This window comes from Schistocerca americana, chromosome 7, assembly GCF_021461395.2.
Source record: "Schistocerca americana isolate TAMUIC-IGC-003095 chromosome 7, iqSchAmer2.1, whole genome shotgun sequence".
Lineage (NCBI taxonomy): Eukaryota > Metazoa > Arthropoda > Insecta > Orthoptera > Acrididae > Schistocerca > Schistocerca americana.
The window spans coordinates 73,455,532-73,467,931 of NC_060125.1; the positions used below are offsets into that span (position 1 = coordinate 73,455,532).

Genomic DNA, 12,400 nt, shown 5'->3' on the forward strand with positions numbered 1-12,400 from the left:
ATGAGACCGTTGACCTCGCAGTTTGGTCTCTTCCCTCAAACAACCCAACCCCAACAAGTGTCCAGCGCAGTTGTAAGGTCGGCTACTGCTGTTGAAATGGTAGGTTATCGATATTTAAGTGAGTTTGAACGTGGTCGGCGCACGAGCGATGGGACACATTTCAGAGGTAGCGATGAAGTGGGGATTTACCGGTACAACCATTCCACGAGTGTACCGTGAATATAAGGAATCCGGTGATACGTTAAATTTCGGAAATCGCTGCGGCAGGGAATAGATCCTGCAAGGACGGGACCAATGACGACTGAACAGAATCGTTCAACGTGACAGAAGTGCAAACCTTCCGCAATTTCCGCTTATATCAATTCTGGGCCATCAACAAGCGTCAGCATGTGAAATATTTAGCAGAACGTCATCGATATGGTCTCGTGTATGGAGACAACCTCATGAATCCATAGACCCCGCACGTCAGCGGGAGACTGTTCAAGCTGGTGAAGGCTCTGTAATGGCATGGGGATTGTACAGTTGGAGTGATATGGGACCCCTGATGCGTCTAGATATCACTCTGGCAGGTGACACGTACGTAAGCATCCTGTCTGATCACCTGCATCCATTCAGGTCCATTATGCATTCCGACGGACTTTGGCAATTCCAGCTGGACACTGCGAGATCCCTTGCGTCCAGAATTGCTACAGAGTGGCTCCAGGAACATTTTTCTGAATTTAAACACTACCGCTGACCACCGAACTCGCCAGACGTGAACATTATTGAGCATATCTGGGATGCCTTGCACGTGCTGTTCAGAAGAGATATCAATCCTTTCGTACTCCTACAGACTTATCGATAGCCCTGCAGGATTCATGGTGTCAGTTCCCTCCAGCACTACTTCAGGCATTAGTCGAGTCCATGCCACGATGTGTTGCGGCACCTCTACGTGCTCGCGGGGAGCCTACAAAATATTAGGCAGGTGTACCATTCTCCTTGGCTCTTCAGTGTATAATAATACTGATCATTCACACACGCAATCAGCCACATAAACGAACATAAACATTCATGAGTTCGGCTTTATTCAGTTCAGCTCATATAGTCCCGTCCCGTTTTGTCTGTCGGAATGTTTTTTATTTATATATGCAACGGGGATTCCCCTGTCAGCGACATGACGTACACACTGCACGCATTCAAAAATCAACTTATGATTCGTTCAGAAATCAACTTTGAATGTGTTACAAAATGTTCAAAAACAAACTGGGATGCGTTTTATAATCATATGAGTAATGGATGGACCAGCGTGCGCTGGATGGTAGGTGCTTTGTAAAACAAGATCTTTTTCTTCAAGAATATGAATTTGCCGCTCCTGAAATTGCCGCCAGGAGCAGATAACCCGATTTGCCGCATTACGACAATGACTTCACTGTCCGTCCCGTCCCCCGATAAGCATTATAGACCCTCCATTGTTAGTGCTGTCACCTGCCGTTGTGAGTGGTTATTGCACGTTGTCGCCGAACCTGGGCGGTATTTACATTAATTTGATCTGACCGTGCAGCATTTAAGAACTTCTGTATGGAGGAGAGAATGTAGATGTCATTTCAACTGTTTCTGATTGTAATGCGAAACAAAGTACAGTGGGGAGCTGGGATGAGTCACAGCGCAGAGTTGAAGACGCTGATAAATATGCGGATGTAGATAACAGTGGGAAAGGTAAGAAAGAAAAGTTTTCTGCGCTCCCATATTTTTGTTTTCCCATTCTTCAGTACAAAAGAGTTAATTCCCACGAAAAATTCTAATTTTTCTTATCCTAGGCGCTGCCTCAGCCAAGAGCAACCATGTCGTCACGAAAATGGAACATGAAGTAGAAATGATTCAGCCAGCATACAGCTGTACATGTGGAGCTGGTAGGCGTCGCAGCCCCGAGAATTTTATGAGACAGCCATTCGCCGCCTTGTGTCACAGTGGAACAAGTGTCTCAACAGCCAGGGTCAATGCTTCTTACATATAGGTAATGGTTTCTGTAATTATGCCTCAACTTGTTTCTTTTTGAACGGCCCTTATACTTTTAATAAAACTTTCCACTCACATTCATAGAATGAGAACTTATTAAAAACAGTCGACGTATCCCGGAGCCGGCCGGAGTGGCCGTGCGGTTCTGGGCGCTACAGTCTGGAGCCGAGCGACCGCTCCGGTCGCAGATTCGAATCCTGCCTCGGGCATGGATGTGTGTGATGTCCTTAGGTTAGTTAGGCTTGATTAATTCTAAGTTCTAGGCAACTGATGACCTCAGAAGTTAAGTCGCATAGTGCTCAGAGCCATTTGAACCATTTGAACGTATCCCGGATTCAGCAATTTAAAGACAGAGGACTAATCAATAAATCCCATATTAACATTTAATCCTGATCTATACATATGACAAGAAAATTGGTTGTTCAACAGAAAGCGTGAAAACTCTTCTGTTAGTTGTGTTTGTTGCTCAGAAAGAATACGTCCCCTCGGAACAGTAAACTCTCCATTTTAAGCTACGATAACAGATTGATTGTATGTTATCTGTCGTTGATTACTCGTAGAAAATATTTTTCACTGAAAACTTTATAACAGCTGCTTTTCTATAAAAATGCAACATTTATTGTTGACATTATTGTCGATTTTTATGTGTTGGTATATCTAAATAGATTTGGGCAGAAATTAAATAAGTATTCAATATTTATGTTGTTACATGTAAATATAGTGAAATAAAGTGTGTCTCGCACGACTACATTTAATGTTTAATGTTAATGTTAAAATTAAAACAAGATAACACACCGTCAGATTGACCCTTTGGTACAGAAAACTCATTCCCCAACATTAAAAGACTAAGAATAACCTGTAAACACATAGACTAGAAATTGGACCTTTTTTTCCCAAAGGCGGTTTTAGGGGGTTCGGAAAATCCAACGGTCCGAGTGATAGCGTTATTGTTTAGTGTTCTAGCTTCTCACCGTCGTGTAAAAAGTTTAATTCACTAATTAGACTACGTATTTCTGAGTGACGAGTTAACCCCAGCGGTCTCCCTATCTTGTTTATAATTGTTCCCTTCTAGGTCTTTCGTTAGAAAATTCGCATGGTCTTGGCACTGGTGTAATTAATAATTGCACCGCTCAGTGTGTCCGTAATTTAATATATTTTGAGCAAGGATAGTACTAAATAAACATCTAGAGGTACTGAACTGGTATTCTGAGACATGATTCCTATTCTCTGAGCATTCAGAACGGCTCTACAGGAAGTCTTTGAATTTACGTGAGCAGTTTTCGAATATGATGGTGGTCCTTTATTCTACACAGCAAAGCAAGGAAAGCAATTTTTATTTCCCGAATTAACAATTGTCAGACAAATGTAGCTCCCACTAATGTTCCAACTCTAATAAGTCGTAATGTGACTTAGCACCTGAGTGAAGGTATATCATCCTTCCATTGTCAGTGAGCCCTCTCCCACACCCCATCCCCAGCGATAACAGTTTATAAAGAGCTCGCTCTGGAATAACGAGTAGGTAACAGTAACATGTCGCTATGGTAGAAATTAATATATTGCTCAATATAGATCATTGAAGACCATTTAACCCACTTAATGGGGTTCCTCGGTTAATTAGGAGACTGACGGAGGTGGTTAGCAGGTACAACTGAAATTTAAAAGTATGTTAAAAATTATCATGGGATATATTTCCGAAAATCGGGTTTTTAATATGAGCTTGACAGTAAAGCAACATCAAGTACCAGTGGAGACATCAATAGAGACTGTTAAGTCCCATAGTGACCAGAGCCATTTGAACCATCAATAGAGACCTCAATCAGAGGTAAGTGGTATATGCATAAAAGATAAAGAGGGTGTTTAAACCAAACCTACACTAGTAGTGGGACTAGGAGAGAGTGCATGAGTAGTCACTATTCGTCCATACCACGACGTATTCGCACACGCTGGCTAATACCGGAGACGTCTGCGCGCGAACGATATTGTGACGTTCTGTTCAGAGCAATGAACAGGCAGACTGCGACCAGAAGGACGACAAACGCCCGTAGCGAAGCGTTTTCGCGTTGCTGCCGTGGCGACGGGCGTGGGTCTCGATCAAAGCTAAAAAAATGTTTCCAGGAGGTGATGCCCCACATTTTAAAAGTGCCGTATCACTTCCTTGAGCATCTGGTAAAACAGTATATTTATACAGGTTTCAGTTGTCTGACAATCATCAGGTTGCTATGCGTCAAATAAAATAATACATAAGTAACATTACAGGCTTAAACTGTCATTGATCTGTTAATTGATGTAAATGGTAACAACAACACACCCGTAATAGAATGTCACATACTTAAAAGTGCTCACAGCATGTTAGGCAGAATATAAAATGTTTATCGACAGACGATAAAAGCCGTGCGTTGGTGCTGTTTGTAGGTTTCTGTCCTCTGTCGGAGGCGAGACCGTATCGTTTAGTTGACGTGGTTGCTGTTGCCTGGCTTCTTCTTGTGTTGACTGGCGCCACTTGGATTCGCAAGCGTTGCCTATCCGCTAGTGGCAGCAGCGCCGCCGGCCGGTGTGGGCAAGCGGTTAAAGGCACTGCAGTCTGGAGCTGCGTGACCGTTACGGTCGCAGGTTCGAATCCTGCTCGGGCATGGATGTGTGTGATGTCCTTAGGTTAGTTCGGTTTAAGTAGTTCTAAGTTCTAGGGGACTGATGACCTTAGAAGTTGAGTCCCATAGTACTCAGAGCCATTTTGAGCAGCAGCGGCGGTTATCGATATATAGTAAGGCTGGCTCTATCTTTAGGGCGACGCCATGGTTCTTCCGGGTAGCGTCAGCGTGCAGTTCGGTTAGGGAATCAGGAGGAGCCAGGTCTGCTCAGCGCGCGAACATGCTGGGACCACTAGCGGCACGCATGGACTGCCAGATCGAAGGCCTGTGGTCACGAGGGTGTACGACCTCGTCGTAAACTGGATCCTGCAAGTTTTAATTTGAGTGTATTTGGATCCAAGTAGAGAAACCTCCACCATTGTGAGATCTAGCGATTCTCCAGTGACTTGGGTTGGTGTTGCTGCTCGTAGTGTTGCTGAGGCGAAGAGCAGCGAGTGGAGTGCTTGGGGAAGGCGGATCTGATTAGCTTTCCTGGACTTCTAATTGCTATTAATTGCGTTTAGTTTGCTACTATTTGTGAAGTTCAACCAGCGGTATTTTTCCTGCCTCGTGGCCGCTAACGCCCCAGTTACCTGCCCTGGTGGTTAGTGTACGTAAAGGCAGTGCACGTTTCCTCGTCTTGCGCTGCTGTCCGGTAAGGCGTGTAGTTTGACAGATTTCTTGATTTTAGGTTGGTTGGCGATTGTTCTACTCTGGTGGTAGTGATCCCTCTCTCGTTCTGGGCGCTCTAAGCACAGTATTCTGCAAACGGCGTCCAGACCGCCGGTTCCGGCTTTGGCGTATTTTTATATCTTTGCATTTGGTTTATTGGATGTCAGGTAGCCTAAGAAAGATTATCAATTGTCATTTGTTAGACTGCCACTAGTCTGAGTTACCATCTTGTGAAGTGAATGCAACTATTGGCTGCCTATTTCATCGCTCGTGAAAGTATATATGACGGCAGTATCTGTTCCCGAAAGAACAGTTACCATGGATGACCATGCAGCTTTGACAGAAATTAAATGATGATTAAATGGATACCCTAGCTGCAAACAGGCGTTGATGCACTTCATTGGGGACATGTTGAAAATGTGTGCCCCGACCGGGACTCGAACCCGGGTTGTCCTGCTTACATGGCAGACGCTCTATCCATCTGAGCCACCGCGGGCACAGATGATAGTGCGTCTGCAGGGACTTATCCCTTGCACGCTCCCCGTGAGATCCACATTCCCAACATGTCCACACCACTACATTCGCAGTGCATCTAATAGATGTTTGCCCATCATACTCATTACTCGTGGCAGATTAATCTACCAAGTCATTTCATTTCTAGCAAAGCTGCATGGTTATCCACGGTAACTGTTCTTTCGGGAACAGATACTGCCGTCATATATAGTTAAAAAATATGGCTTCCCGGCCATTGATCATCTTGTGCGAACGAACACGCTATGCCATTTTTGGCGTTACCGCAAGATTAAATGATCGTGCTACCACGTTAGCCATTATTTTATCTCACCTGTTTGGTGACCAGTTGCTAGTCCTTTTAAATTGACCTTTGCTGTTGTTTGCTGTTTTACTGCATGTTTTTTAATTTCTTACATAATTGCCATTTTTGGCGTTACAGCAGGTTTAAATAGTTGTGTTACGAAGTTTACCATCATTTGTCTCACCCGTTTGATGATCAGTTGCCTGTCTCTTTAAGTTAACCTTGCTATTGCATAGAAATTTACAGTATGATTGTTAAATTTTGTTGCTTTTTTTTTTGTAATTGTCGTTCTTGGCCTTAAAGGCCCTCAGCCGTTACTGTGGTTACTTGCCTTAAAATTCTAATTGGGATCACAATGGCTTGCTTGTAAAACATTATTTGCTGTGTCTGCATTTTACCCTCATTTGGTAAATTGTAACTCTCTGGAATCACTTTTAATTACACAGTTGTTTATTCCCTCATTAATAATGTGTGATGTCTTTATTTATTGCTGCGTCTGGAATTACCCTTTTAAAATAAATGTGTGTAATTGCAAAAGGGAACCTACAGTAATTGATTAAGGCCCCGTCCACATTCGAAACCGAATCCTGCCATCCTTCATTACCAGGTTTCAAAAACCATGAATAATACACTGAAAATAACAGTATACCATAACACAGTGATGTGACTCATTACGAGAACCATATTTATAAAGACGTAAATGGTTCCTATTTGTACAGGGTTGTCTGTTATCGTATAGTAATACAAATTACGTGGTCAGTCCATACAAATGTGCAAGGGAGTGTAGTTAATGATGTTAAAACTGTAATCAGCGTTACCGCTGTGAACAGATTCATGCCACACAGAGGGGTGTGACCAGCTGATCATAGAGGTCTACATGCATCAATTGTGACTAGAATCTTACGATGACTAAGCCGAGCGTCGATAAGTCAGTGTGACAGTCATAACATTCGTTCTGTATGTTTCATATAATAGCAATTTCCGCGTTTTACAGTCAGATTAGAGGTGACAGAAAACAAAATACTTACAGATAGTGGCTTACATGTACTCACTGGCACCAGTGATAAACGAGTTATAATCGCACTCATGTGTATGTTGCTTCCATCGTACACTAACATTTATGGTGTAGGTTTTACACATCCATACAGTGTACACATAGCCGAGTTGTCTGAGTATGTATAGTTTCACAGATCGAACACGCTCAATTCAATGGAGAAGTAGTTGTATCAGCATATCACATAACACGTTAAAACGGCAGCTGCGTGTAATGCATGTGCAACTGAGGACTGTTACAGACACATAGACGTATGTTGACTGAGATCATGTTGTGCGAAGCTAATGTAAGTTCATTGATTGTGCGTGTTACAATACACATAAGTTCGTTCGTAGACATACATGTCAACAGAACGTCAGACATAATAAACGTCTAATATTAATTATGTTTAACTTCTATAAGGTGAGGTAACCTAGTGTTACAGATACAGCTGCTACAATCACAGGCACATAAAAATATTAAAAAAAAAAGACAATACCGCCGACATTTAAGAGACATCAGCCGCTCTTTAGAGACGTCATACCGTGTTTGTGAAGAAAATGGTCTGTCATGTTGTGTTCTGCGCCCTTACGGCCTTCCATTCGCTGCACCTTAGTCTGCCACCTTAAAAATAGGTTATTGGCAGCTATGGGAATTATCGGAGGCGGTCTAATTGCTGTGACCACAACTTTTGTGGACAGAAGTTTCTCATTATGCCTCAGTGTTAACCGTCGAAAATAATTGTCCAAGTATCACTTCGCTTGCATGAGGTGGGAGGAAGCTGATTGAATCTTGGCATACGTTTGAACTATCGACGTTCCTTTGAGAAAGTTGCAAACTTTTCTCTGAATGATGGCTAGTGAAATGCCCTTATAGTTTTCAGTAACAGATTAATCTGCAATCAAAGTACACACATTAAAAATTTTAGCATAACCCCGGTTCCCAGAACTCCTGAAGACAGACGTTGACTGTGGATACAGTATCACAGATACAGTCCCTATGACTGTTCGGAGATGTCACTAGACCCGCCCAAAGATGTAAAAAACTATGCTTGAGCAGCGTCTATTAGAAAGAACGGGATCCGACAGCCGATCATTTCCAGTCATTCCACCAGGAAGGAGGTATACAGCTCGTGTTGTCTGTAGTTCAACCATGCCTAGACGGTCAATACCGCGGTTCGATCGCGTCCGCATTGTATGTTTTTGCCAGCATGGGCTCTTAACAAGGGAAGTGTCCAGGCGTCTCGGAGTGAACCAAAGCGCTGTTGTTCGGAAATGGAGGAGATACAGAGAGACAGTAACTGTCGATGACATGCCTCACTCAGACCGTCCAAGGGCTACTACTGCTGTGGATGACCGATACCTCCGGATTATGGCTTGGAGGAGCCGTGACAGCAACGCCACCAAGTTGAATAATGGATTTTGTGCAGCCACAGGACGTCGTGTTACGGCTCCAACTATGTGCAATAGGCCGCATGATGTACAACTTCACTCTCGACTTCCATGCCGAGATCCGTCTTTGCAACCACGACAGCATGCAGCGCGGTACAGGTGGGCCGAACAACATACCGAATGGACCGCTCAGGATTGGCATCACGTTGTCTTCACCGATGAGTGTCGCATATGCCTTCAACCAGACAATCGTCGGAGACGTGTTTGGAGGCAAGCCGGTCAGACTGAATGCCTTAGACACACGGTGCAGCGAGTGGAGCAAGATGGAGGTTCCCTGCCGTTTTGGGGTGGCATTATTTGGGGCCGTTGTACGCCGCTGATTGCCATGGAAGGCGCCGTAACGCCTGTACGATACGTGAATGCCATCCTTCGACCGAGAGTGAAAGCCTATCGACAGCATATCGGCGAGGCATTCGTCTTCATGGATGACAATTTGCGCCCCCATTGTGCACGTCTTGTAAGTGACTTCCTTCAGCATATCGACATCGCTCGACAAGGGTGACCAGCATGTTCTCCAGCCATGGACCCTATCGAACATTCACTGGATAGATTGAAAAGGGGTGTTTATGGACGACGTGATCCACCAACCACTCTGAGGGATCTACGTCGAATCGCCGTTGAGGAGTGGGACGATCTGGACCAACACTGCCTATAACTTGTGGATAGCATGCCACGACGAATACAGGAATGCATCAATGCAAGAGGACGCGCTACTGGGTATAAGAGGTACCGGTGTGTACAGCAATCTGGACCACCACCTCTGAAGGTCTGTATGATGGTGCAACATGCAATGTGTGGTTTTCAAGAGCAATAGAAAGGGCGGAAGTGATGTTTATGTTGACCTCTACTCCAATTTTCTGTAGGTCCCGAAACTCTCGGAACCGAGGTGATGCAAAACTTTTTTTGAAGTGTGTATTTGAAAGCTTGAAACAAATTAATAACTTCAAAATGAGTTCGCACTTGGGTTGATTATTGGGAAAGTGTCCCCAATCCAACCATATAGGACTTGACTGCACTGGGGACGTAGTTATGTTGCAGAGGCGGCCAGACGGGTCGTTGTCTACGCCCGGCAACATCCGCTGGTGCTTCGGGCCGCCTCCTGCTGCTTTTGTGCGTTGGCGTCCTTCCGGTGGTGCCCATAGCTCCGTCCCATAAAGACGCCTTCCACTGCATCTGTTCCAGTACTTTGACCTTACCGTGAAACGATTCGATTGGTGGTCCTTTACTTTACTCTTTCAGTCAGGTATATTATCTTCGTGGGCGAATCAGGTTATTACACGATATTGTTTACAAAAAGTCGCTATATGCTTATCTGCCTCTAATTACCAATATTTTAAAGGCTTAACGCCTCACAATTTGAATTTTTTTCCTAAATTTTCAACCAATAACCATTCTCTTGTTGCATTTGAGTGAATCCCACCCCACTAGCCCTGCATGTGCTGCAGGAAAGACTGAGACATGTCCCTGTTAATAATCCGCAGAATTTCTTTTCCTGTTTTTCTTTTTTTTTGTGAGTTTTCTTACTGATATGATGGGGTCCACTATAACTGCCTTTCTTTTGCCAGACCTCTTCATCTCTTAGTAGCACTTGCACCCTACGTCTTCAATTATTTATTTGATGTTTTCAGTCTCTGTCTTCATCACATTCTGTAGCCCTTTTTAAGCCCCTAGAGCTCCCTTCAGTAGCATGGAAGTTACTCCCTGATATCTTGAAATTCGTCCTATCGTCCTGTCTCTTCGTCTTTCTTTGACGGTTCTGCAGAGGACCTCTTTACTCCTTATATTATTATTCTGCCTAATTGTCAACATCGTTCAGAGGCACCACAACTCAGTTCGTTACCGTACACGCTGTGCTCCAAACGTCCCTTCTACCTTCTCAGAATGTTCTTTCTCAGATTAAGTCTCATGTCTGATAGAAGCAGACCTCGCTTGGCCAGGAACGCTCTTTTTGCCTCTCCTTATCTGCTTTTATGTTCTCCTTGCTTCGTCCATCCAGTATTACTTTACTTCTACGGTAGCAGAATCTCTTAAGTTCGCTTACTTTGTGGCCAACGACGTTATCTTGAGTTTCTTATAATTCTCATTTCCACTGCTAGTTACTTTCGTCTTTCTTCGGTTTACTCTCAGTCCATATTATGTACTCAATAGACTGCTTATCTATTCAACAAATTTTGTTACTCTTCTTATCAGCGAATTTTTTAGTTGGTGTTTTCCGCTCCTGAATCTTTCTTTTATTTCCGTCATTGTTTCTTCGACGCATACAGTGAACAAAAAAGGCGAAATTTTGCATTCCTGTGTTCACTGCTTTTTTATCCGTGCACCATGATCTAGATCTTGCAGTCTTATTGTTCAGTTTGTGCTTGCACCATTTTACACTGCCGACAGCTTTTCTCAGGTCGAAAAAACCTATCAACGTATCTCGATTTTTCATCAGTTTTACTTCTATTATCAGCCGCAACGTCAGAACTGCCTTCCTGGTCCTTTACTTTTCTTAACGCCAAAATTATCTAACAGATCCAAAATTTTCTTTTTCATCCCTCTGTACATTATTCTTCTAAGCATCTTGGATGCATGAGATGTTAAGCTTATTGTGCGGTAGTTCTCGCAGTTGTCGGCCCTCGCTATCTTCGGAACTGTGTGGATGCTGTTTTACCCAATGCCTGATAGTGTATCGCCTGTTTCATACAATCTATACTCCAATGTGAATAGTCGCTTTTTTTCCACGTCCCACAATGATTTGAGAAATTCTGATGGTATGTTATCGATCCCTTCCGTCTTATTTGACCTTTACGCTGCCAAAGATATCCTATATTCTGACTCAAATGTTGGATCCGCTATCTCATCCCTAACGACTTCTGTTTCTTCTTCAATCATTGAAACCTTCAATGTACATTTTCCAGCCATCCGCCCTCTTCTATGCGCTTAAAAGCAGAATTCCCACAGGTTATAAATTTACTAAAACTTATTTTGACTTTTCTATATAGTGAATCAGTCTTTCCGGCAACTATTTCCTTTTTGATTGCTTTACGTTTTAATGCTGCCTTTTTGCCTTGCTTCCCTGTACTTCCGACTCATTCCAAAGTTCCCCATTTTCTGTGTTTCTAAATTTCCTTGAACAGTTTTGTACATCCTCCTTTCATCGATCAATTGTAGTATTTCTTAGAAGCTCTCTTACTTGTGCCTACTTTCGTCTGTCCAGCTTCCGTCCTTGCCGTCTTCAATGTCCATACCTCTTCAACAGAACTGCCTACTGTGATGCTATCGAAGTATCTATAGCCGCAGAGAACCTCAAACGCACCAAATCCTTCCTCAGACTTTCAGTATCCTGCTTCATCCCATATTGGTTCTTCTGTACGACTCTCTTAAGCTTTATTTTGCTCTTCATCATCATTAAATTTTGATCCCAGCATATAACTGCTCCTTACAACCCTCTACCTGATTTCGGAATCTTTGCCTGACCGTGATATGAACCAACTGGGATCTACCCGTATATCCTGGTGTTTTGTAATTATTAGTCCTTCTCCTGTGATTTTTGATCAGTGCATTCGGTATTACTAATTGGAATTTATTGTAGAAGTCAATTAGTCTTTCTCCTCTCTCATTCCAAGCATCAATCTCCCATTCTCCATCAAATATTTATTTTTCTCCTTCGCCTACTACTGCGTTCCCGTCCACGACTACTATTAGGCTACCATCTCCTTCTACATACCGAATTATCAGTGCAGTGTCTTCATACACATTCTCTAACTCTTCATCTGTTTATGACGTCGGTATGTATACCTGGAATATGGTTGTGGCATTCGTTTAC

The 12,400-nt window shown here is 43.3% G+C and overlaps 1 non-coding gene across 1 annotated transcript; it reads right to left on the reverse strand.

Moving 5' to 3' along the window:
• Positions 1 to 5,716: 5,716 nt before the first annotated feature.
• Trnat-ugu lies at positions 5,717 to 5,791 on the reverse strand. Its single transcript has one exon. It is a non-coding gene; the product is annotated as a tRNA-Thr (tRNA).
• Between the last annotated feature and the right edge of the window lie 6,609 nt (positions 5,792 to 12,400).